We start from the raw sequence: 9,633 nt of genomic DNA, 5'->3' as shown, positions 1-9,633 counted from the left end.
AAATCAGAAAAAATCAGCCGGGCGTGGCAGCGCGCGCCTGTAGTTCCGGCTACTCAGAAGTAGATCCTTCCTGAGGCAGAAGGATCGCCGGAGCCCAGCAGGTCGAGGCTGCGGTGGCCGGGAGCGGCCACTGCACTCCAGCCTGGGCGACGGAGTGAGACTCCAACTCGAAAAAAGAAAATAGGAAACCTGTGAGGTAAGCTGGTGCTAAAGCCTGCTTGTGCCTGTGAGTTCTTTTGAACTCCGGAGTCCTTGAACTAGCAGTAGAGGGGCCTGGACATACGGCTCACAGCCCACCGGGGCTGCAGGCCTAACAGGCCCGCCACAGAGTAGCAGGCGGGAAGGAAGCTTGCCTGCCTTGATCTTGGTGCCGGATGGAGGGCCACGAGTCGCCACTCGGCCCACACTAGTAGGCACGCCGCCATCCCACAAGTTATCTGAAATTAGAACCGTCACCTGATAACTTTAAAGTGGTCTCAGGTTGGTTGCCCTTGGATCTCGGGCAGAGCAAATATTCTTCAGGGATCTCAATTTCAATCTCTGCTTCAAATCATTTGCCAAGGAAAATAAGGTTAAGGTATCACAAGCTCAAGGGAACAACAGGCAACGGATAATCCACAAAGTCTCAGTGTTGCTATTAACACAGGAAAAGACGTTTAAAGAAACAGAACCATGGGAAAAGGAACAAAAGATTGCACAGAAGATGAAGAGATTTGTAAACCAAACAACTTGTAAGAAAAACCTATAATAGGCCCGTTGTGGTGGCTCATACCTGTAATCCAAGCACTCTGGAAGGCTGAGATGGGAGATCACTTGAGCCCAGGAGTTGAAGATAAGCCTGGGCAACACAGTAAGATCCCATCTCAATGAAAAAAAATACATAAAATAATTGAAAGTTAAAATTCAACAAATGGGGGGGAGAGAAAGAAAATGTAAAAAAGCCAAGGCAAGAAGGGGAAGGACAGATAACTTATGAAGACCTAGAAAAAAATCCAACAATACTTGTAATCATAATGAGTATTTAATGGACTACGCCTGTAATCCCAGCACTTTGGGAGGCTGAGGTGAGAGGATTGCTTGAACCCAGGAGTTCAAAACTAGCCTGGGCAACATAGTGAGACCTCATCTCTACAAAAAATGTACAAATTAGCTGGGCATGGTGGTATGTGCCTGTAGTCCCAGCTACTTGGGAGGCTGAGGCAGAAGGATTGCCTGAGCCCATGAGGAGGCTGAGGTGAGCCATGAATGTGCCACTGCACTCCAGCCTGGGTGACAGAGTGAGACTCCGACTCAAAAAAAAAAAAAAAAAAAAAAATCAATGGACTAGATTATCCAGTTTAAAAGGCAGATTTTCTTTGGCTTTATCTTTTAGGTGGGTCTCCTGCAAAATCAAAAGGCTAAAGAAAGTTCTAATATACACCAGGTAAAGCCTAACCAAAACATTGTTATAATAAGTATCAATAACAAAAAGCATTCACAGAGATGAATCACTACCTAATTACAGAAGTTCAGTTCACTAGGAAAGATAGAACAATTCTGTTCAATGCATTCTATGCACCTGGAAATAAAGCCAAAAGAAAAAGCAAATAGTGACAATGTAATGAGCAGTAGAAATCCATTATCATAGTGAAATCTTGAGACAAGTAAATAAGTAAATCAAGTACAAGACAAATTGGTAGAGAGAAGATCTATCCCACACAACAAATTTGATCCAATGGAGACTTACAGAACATTATATTCAACTATCAGGTGATACATTCTTTTCAGTACACATGGAACAGGTATGAAATTGACCACATGTCAGGATGCAAAGCTAGTCTCAGATTTCAGAAAACTGAAATCTTACAGATCTTATTTTCTGGCAAATGATATTACAAATATAAGGAAAAATATAGATTAATCTATGTTATATAGATTAAGAAATATAGATTGAATATAGAAATATAAGTTTCAGCCGGGCTCCGTGGCTCAGTCTATAAACCCAACACTTTGGGAGGCTAAGGTGAGTGGATTGCCTGAACCCGTGGGTTCAAGACCAGCCCGAGTAACTTGGCGAGACCTCATCTCTACAATAAATCAAAAAAAATTAGCTGGGTGTGGTAGTGCGCGCCTGTAGTTCCAGCTACTTGGAAGGCTGAGGCGGAAGAATCGCCAGAGCCCAGCAGGTCGAGGCTGCGGTGGCTGGGAGCGGCCACTGCACTCCAGTCTGGGTGACAGAGTGAGACTCCAACTCAAAAAAAAAAAAAAAAAAAGAAATACAAATTTCAGCCGGGCTCTGTGGTTCAGTCTATAAACCCAACACTTTGGGAGGCTAAGGTGAGTGAGTGGATTGCCTGAACCCGCAGGTTCAAGACCAGCCCGGGTAACTTGGCAAGACCTTGTCTCTACAATAAATCAAAAATTAGCTGGGGGTGGTAGTGCACCTGTAGTTCTGGCTACTTGGAAGGCTGAGGCAGAAGGATCGCCAAAGCCCAGCAGGTTGACACTAGGGTGGCTGTGAGTGTGTCACTGCACTCCAGCCTGGGCGACAGAGTGATACTCCAACTCAAAAAATATGTATATAAATCTCTATTTTAAATAATTTAATGTTTCTATACTTTAACTATTTCTATATATTTGCATCTAGATGCAAAATTCCTAAACAAAATATTGGCAAATTGAGTCCAGCACATACACCATAATCTAATTGGGTTTATACTAGGAATTAAAGGTTGGTGTAATATTTAAAAAGCCAATTATCATAATTTATAGATTAACAGATTAAAGGAGAAATCATTTGAACAGATGCAGGAAAAAAGTCTTTAATAAAATTCAACATCCATTCACAATACAACTAATAGCAAACTAGAAATATAATTTCCTTAACCTGATAAGGGCCATTTACGAAAAAATACTGAATAGTGAAATGTTAAAAAAAAAAGCAAACAGCATTTCCTTTAAATCAGGGTTAAGACAAAGATGTTCACTATCAGTTCTTCAATACTGTTCTACAGCATAGCCAGTATAGAAATATAAGAAAATTTTTTGGAGATATTATTACTGAGGATCCCAGAAAGGATGAAAATTGCCATTTTTTGCAAATGATATGATAAAAAAACAAAAGGAAATATAGATACATTATTAGAGCTAATAAAAGTTTAGCATAGTTATTGGATCTAAAATCAATACCTATCAACAATATTTCTGTAATCAACCATCAGAATAGAAAGTATAATTTAAAAATTTCAATGTACCATAGCATTAAAAAGTATAAAACTCCAAGGCCGGGCACAGTGGCTCATGCCTGTAATCCCAGCACTTTGGAAGGCCAAGGCAGGCAAATTGCTTGAACCCAGGAGTTCAAGACCAGCCAAGGCAACATTGTAGAACTTTGTCTCTACAAAAACAACTCCAACAAAAAAAGAAAAAAGAATAGCTGGGTGTGGTGACTCACACCTATAGTCCCAGCACTTCAGGAGGGCAAGGCGTGTGGATTGCTTGAGCTCAAGAGTACAAGACCAACCGAGGCAATACAGCAAAACCTCATCTCTACAAAAAAACAAACAAAAAAACTAGCTGGGCATGATAGTACACACCTGTGGTCCCAGCTCTTTGGGATGCTGAGGCAGAAGGATTGCCTGAGCCCAGGAGGTCCAGCATGGACAGAGTGAGACCCCGACTCAAAAAAATTATACAACTGTGTCTATATATATAATTTTATATATAACTGTATGTATGTGTGTATAGATATACACACAGATATATATATATCTCCTATGATGAAATCTAATATAAGACATAAAGGCCTTTATGGAGAAATATGTTAAGGTTTATTAAGAGACATTAAAGCATCTAATAAGTAGAGACATACACAATGTTTTTGGGAGGACTCAATATTGTAAAGATGTTCATTTTCTCCAAGTTGATCAACAGATTCAACACAATTACAAAAAACCATACACAAACTGGGATAAGGTATATGCAACACATTTAACTGACAAAGGATTCCTACCCAGAGTATAAAAAGAAGTCATATGAATCGATGAATAAAAGATACAACCTAATTTAAAGAGGGGCAAAAGACATGAATAAGTATCTCACAGAAGAGGAAACGTGGATACACCAGCCTGACACAGACCAGTCAATTTCATTAGTAATCAGGAAAATGCAAATTTAAACCCACAGTAAGAAACCACATAACAGTCATCCCACTAGCAAATATCAAAGATAGTCAAGACCAAGCATTTGCGAAGACGTGGAACCATGGGAACTCTCAACCATGCCAGTGGGAGGGTGAATGGGTGCAGACACTTCAGAAGGCAACTCAGCATTGCCCGGCAACACCCACTCCTTGGAGCAGCAGTTCTCAAAGTTTTGGTCTCAGAATTCTTCACATCCTTAAGAATCATTGAGCACTTCAAAGAGCAGTTGTTCATGTGGGTTACAGCTATCAATATTCACCATATTAGAAATTAAAATTCAGACATCTTAAAAACAAAAATATGTAAGTATTCTCCATTATCTGTCAGAGTGATGATATCATTATACATCTGGAAAATATTTAAACTTGTGAAAAAATAAGAGTGAAAAGGACAAATAATGCCTTGGTATTATTATGAAGAGTTTTGAACTCACAGACCCCTGAAAGGATCTCAGGAACCCCAAGGGTCTCAGAACCACACTTTGAAAACTGTCCTAGAGCAACTGTTGCATGCGTGCACTAGGAGACAGGTACAAAGTAATTCACTCCTCAAATATTTATTGAGCATCTGCCTGGTGCCAGGCATCATTCTAGACACAGTGAAGACAGCAGAGAACAAAACAGAAACCCCTGCCTGCAGAGTTACATTGTAATTGGGCAGAAGTTCACAGCAGTTTTGTAATAACAAAAAACAGAAAACAATCTAATTTCCATATACAGAAGAATGCATAAACTGTGAAACAGTCATACTATAGAATGCTATATAGCAGTGAAAACACAAAATACAGCTACATGCATAAACGAATGAGATTCTCAAAACAATGTCAGAAGAAAGAGGCCATAGAATACATGATTTCATTTACATAAAGGTTCAAAAACAGGTACATCTAAACAACTTATTATTAGAGATACATACATAGATGGCAGAAACACAAATAAAAACATGAGAATTATTTTTTTTGAGTTGGAGTCTTACTCTGTTGCCCAGACTGGAGTACAGTGGCACGCGCCCGGCCACTGCAGCCTCGACTGCTGGGCTCCGGTGATCCTTCCGCCTCAACCTTCCAAGTAGCTGGAACTACAGGTGCACGCTACCACGCTAATTTTTGATTTATTGTAGAGATGAGGTCTCACCAAGTTGCCCGGGCAGGTCTCGAACCCGCGGGCTCAGGCAATCCACTCATCTCGACCTGCCAAAGCGCTGGAATTACAGACTGAGCCACCAAGCCTGGCAAACATAAGAATTATTAACAAAAAATCCAGAAGAATGTTTATCTTGTGTAGTGTCTATGAAGAGAGGACACATGGGGGATTCTAGGCAGCTGAGAATGTTCTAGTTCTTTAGCTGAAGATTGTGTACGTGTGACCATTTTATTTTTAAACCATATTTACATTTCATATACTCTTGTATGTATTATTTCACAATGTTTAATTTTTTACAATAGTTTTTAAAGATATAAGGTTATACAATATATAATTTCATCAACAAAGAGAGAACATTTCCCACTATTTTAGCTACTGCTGTGCTATGCAAACCAGCCAACTATGAAAATGGGGAAGACGTACATGATAATACGAAAAGGACACAAATAAGGACTATTCCTCACGGAAGTTATTAGATCCCCACAGGGTCCAATCAAACAAGATGACAATATTATGGCAATGTTCTTCCAGGCTGGCTCAAGCTCACCTCTGGTTAATTGATTACTTAGTTCTCTGGGTAAAATGATCTATATAAAGCAGATAATGAAATTATAGGTGATGTAAATCCCAAATAAGCAGACACCACCTCTTTACTGAATTCTCGACTTTCAAAAGTACAAATTCGCTCTGGCACATTCTCCTAATAATGCATTTGTGTGAGTATTCCAAAAATATGGAAGGTGTATAGCAGCAACGGAGTGTTTCTCCACATTAATCAATAACAGGTACCTTGTTGGTCACACAAATGTTGTAACAATTCTGCAATCAGTTAGCCAACATCAGTGCCATTTTGCAGGCTTAAATAAGACACAGCCAAAGTGCAGTTTCTCTTGATTCAGGAAATTACCAAGAAATGTTGGCATACAATTCAAAAATCCTCAAAAATTAAATAGATCTTCAAACATTCAATCTACCCCCTGTACCCAGATGGGGCAGGTTAGAGTGAATCTTGGATAGGGAGTTGTGGGGAAGCAGAAAGTGTGTTCTCCAGGTCCAATCTTCCCAGCTGGGCCTAACGCAGGAGTGCCACTTTCACCAGAAAGTTCCAGGTATTGCTGTAGCTATTTTATTTTATTTTATTTTTTTGAGTTGGAGTCTCACTCTGTCGCCCAGACTGGAGTGCAGTGGCCGCTCTCGGCCACCGCAGCCTCGACCTGCTGGGCTCCTGGGCTCCAGCGATCCTTCCACCTCAGCCTTCCATGCTGTAGCTATTTAAAAAATCCCACACAGCTACAAGACAGAATTTTACCCACAGTGAAGTTGGAATGTACAGAGCCACCAGGGGATGCTAAACAGCAACTGGTAGGATGATCCTGAATCAAGTCTTGCTCTTTAGAACTCTGCCCAGACTCTCTCTTACATGCTGGGACAGTAAGTATTATGCTTGTAGCTTTTTGCCACTTCCTCAATATAAAAAGAGAAATTGAAAGGGAACTCTTCTTAAATTCTTGTGTGTGTGTGTGTGTGTGTGTGTGTGTGCGTGTGTTTTGGCACGCTCACGGCCACTCCAGCGTCAACCTGTTGTAGCCAGAACTACAGGCACATGCTACCACGTCCGGCTAATTTTTTTACTTATCATAGAGATGAGGTCTCTCTCTAAATTGCCCGGGATGGTCTCGAACCTACAGGCTCAGGTAATCCACTCGCCTCGGCCTCCCAAAGTGCTGGGATTACAGGCTGAGTCACTGAGCCCAGCCTTTTCTTAAATTCCTAAAGAACATCTACTCCATCTTCTCAGATAGGAAGAACAGATAAACCTCTTGGTTGGAGCTGGACATTCGTTGGTCTCTAATTTACTAGTGGATAGGGTTACTCTGTGTTCAAAAACAAACACCAGCTGCTACTTTTTCTTTCTAACCTGCATGTGCTCAGACACAAGGGCTCCTCTTGTGCCTTCCTCAATTCTCACTCAGGAATGATGTATTCTTTAGCTTCTTGTCTCTGGATGGTAAGGAGGCCATGAGGGGGTAGTGGGTAGGGTGGGGGGACCATTTCCTTCTCTGTAATAGCTTCCATGACGTGCCACCAATTCATACTTTCTTCTCTTTTATCTTCAGGGGCTATATGTAAACCTCCGACATCCCTAGTCACTCTTCAATGCCCTTGCTGAATAACCAAAACAAAATCGATAAATAAGGGCTCCTTTGATAGCCTTCCAGCCTCATCCATATGACTTCCTAGCAATCTCTCTATCCAAGGCCAAAGGCCACATCATCCTGCATTCTCAAGACTTTTAAATTTGAGGTACTGGCTGCAGTGGTAGCCAGACTGATTAAATTTAAGTAGCAGGCCCTTGCTTAATTCAGTTTATCCAAAATACCAAATATATAAAACAAAAGAACCTCACGATCAATTTCAGATGCTACCTACTGAGATTCATAGGCCGACAAGTGGACATTTTCATGACGTTAGTTCTGGAGAAGAGAGAAAAGCAAATCGATACTAGTAAGATATGAAAATCTATTTTGAACAAGGAGGTTAGTATCCTCTGATTTTATAGGCTTTTCTTTCTTCATTCAGTTAACAGAATTTATTGTTTCTCTCCCAGAATTGTGCTTTTCCTGTTTTTTCCAGGTATGATCAAATAAATAAGACTTTTTGGAGTTACAGAAATATGTAAGTCTAAAGATTCACAACTATGACTGGAAAACTTAGAAGGGAGGTACACCAATATTGCCTTATTTCCTGAATGTAAGAATCTTTTGTTCTGCAAGCTTAGAGGTGACAACGGTGCCCTGATTTGATTTTTTTTTTCTTGTTTTTTTTTTTTGAGTTGGAGTCTCACTCTGTCGCCCAGACTGGAGTGCAGTGGTCGCTCCCGGCCACTGCAGCCTTGACCCGCTGGGCTCCGGCGATCTTTCCACCTCAGCCTTCCAAGTAGCTGGAAATACAGGCGCGTGCTACCACGCCCGGCTGATTTTTTGATTTATTGTAGAGATGAGGTCTCGCCTGCTCAGGCGGGTCTCGAACCCGCAGGCTCAGGCAATCCACTCACCTCAGCCTCCCAAGGTGTGGGATTACAGGCTGAGCCACCGAGCCCGGCCCTGATTTGATTTCTGACAGGATCCAGTGCAACTCCAATTTAGGTGTCCATGTCCTCCAGCAATTCCTGTGTTTAAAGAGGTAGGTAAGGTGTTTTTAGTGTCAGACAAGAGACTAACTTGTGATGGACTTTTTTGTTCATTTTGATCATCCAGCGTTAAAAGTCATAATCCAGGAATACCTACTGATCTTATCTTTTCAAATCAAAGACCTCCACCTGAGGTCTGTGTGTACCTATATTACATCCCTGATTTATCCCAGAATATCTCACAGGAACACAAGCAATGGCAGGGGAAAGTAAGACAAAGCTGAAGAGTTTGTATTTCCTCCAGAGGCTTATTCAGTCTGCAGAAATCTCTTTCCCTTCCAAAGCCTCCCTCCCATCTTGGTCCCTTTAAGAGTGGGAAGTGGAAGCATGAAGAGGAATAAAGGTGACAGGTTTCTTTACTTACTTGTTGAAATATTTAAGCACCAGCGAACTGGCCAGCATGGAGGGGGTGCAAAGGTCCCATCTCTCCTGGAAGACCTGCCACGTAGCAGAGGGAGAGGGATGACGCTAACAAACAAGGGCACCGAGCTTTTAGGCTGTGATGACAGAAAACGGTGGGAGCACAAAAAGAAAGGGTCAAACCCACCCGGCAGTGGAGGATGTCAGAAAGGCCTTCTACAGGCCGGCAACATTTGACCTGAGTCCTGAAGAAAAACGGATGATGCGGGTGGGAGTGGAGAAGGGGAACGCAGACAGACAGAGGTGCAGAGACAGACAGGAAGCAGGTATCGCAGACACTACAAGGTGGGGGGTGCAGAGGGGGCGGATGGATGTCACAAATGGCAAGATGAAGTAGATGACGAAGTTCGCTGGATGGGGGAAATGGGAAGTTAGGACCTTTGCTGGAGCCACGTCTGTGGAGTACCAGGTCAGAACGTGTCTGCTGTGAGTCAAGAACAGTAAAAAGCATAAAGAAAAATAAGAGCAAATGAAAGATAAAAAAAGGTGGCAACAAGTTGAGATTATTGCTTGAAGCCATTTGCTTTTTTACTTTCAAGCATATTAGTTCAGGTACAGTAAAGGTTAGATGGAATTTACATTTCTAGGAGAAAAAGACTCCCAACCAAATCCACCACCTTAAAACAAATTTTTAAACACAATTCATTCTTTTTTTTTTTTTTGAGTTGGAGTCTCACTCTGTCGCCCAGACTGGAGTGCA

This window comes from Carlito syrichta, unplaced genomic scaffold, assembly GCF_000164805.1.
Source record: "Carlito syrichta isolate Samal-C Ts95f unplaced genomic scaffold, Tarsius_syrichta-2.0.1 Scaffold307204, whole genome shotgun sequence".
NCBI lineage: Eukaryota > Metazoa > Chordata > Mammalia > Primates > Tarsiidae > Carlito > Carlito syrichta.
The sequence above is the reverse complement of the archived record's forward strand: the minus strand, read 5'-3'. Positions refer to the sequence as shown.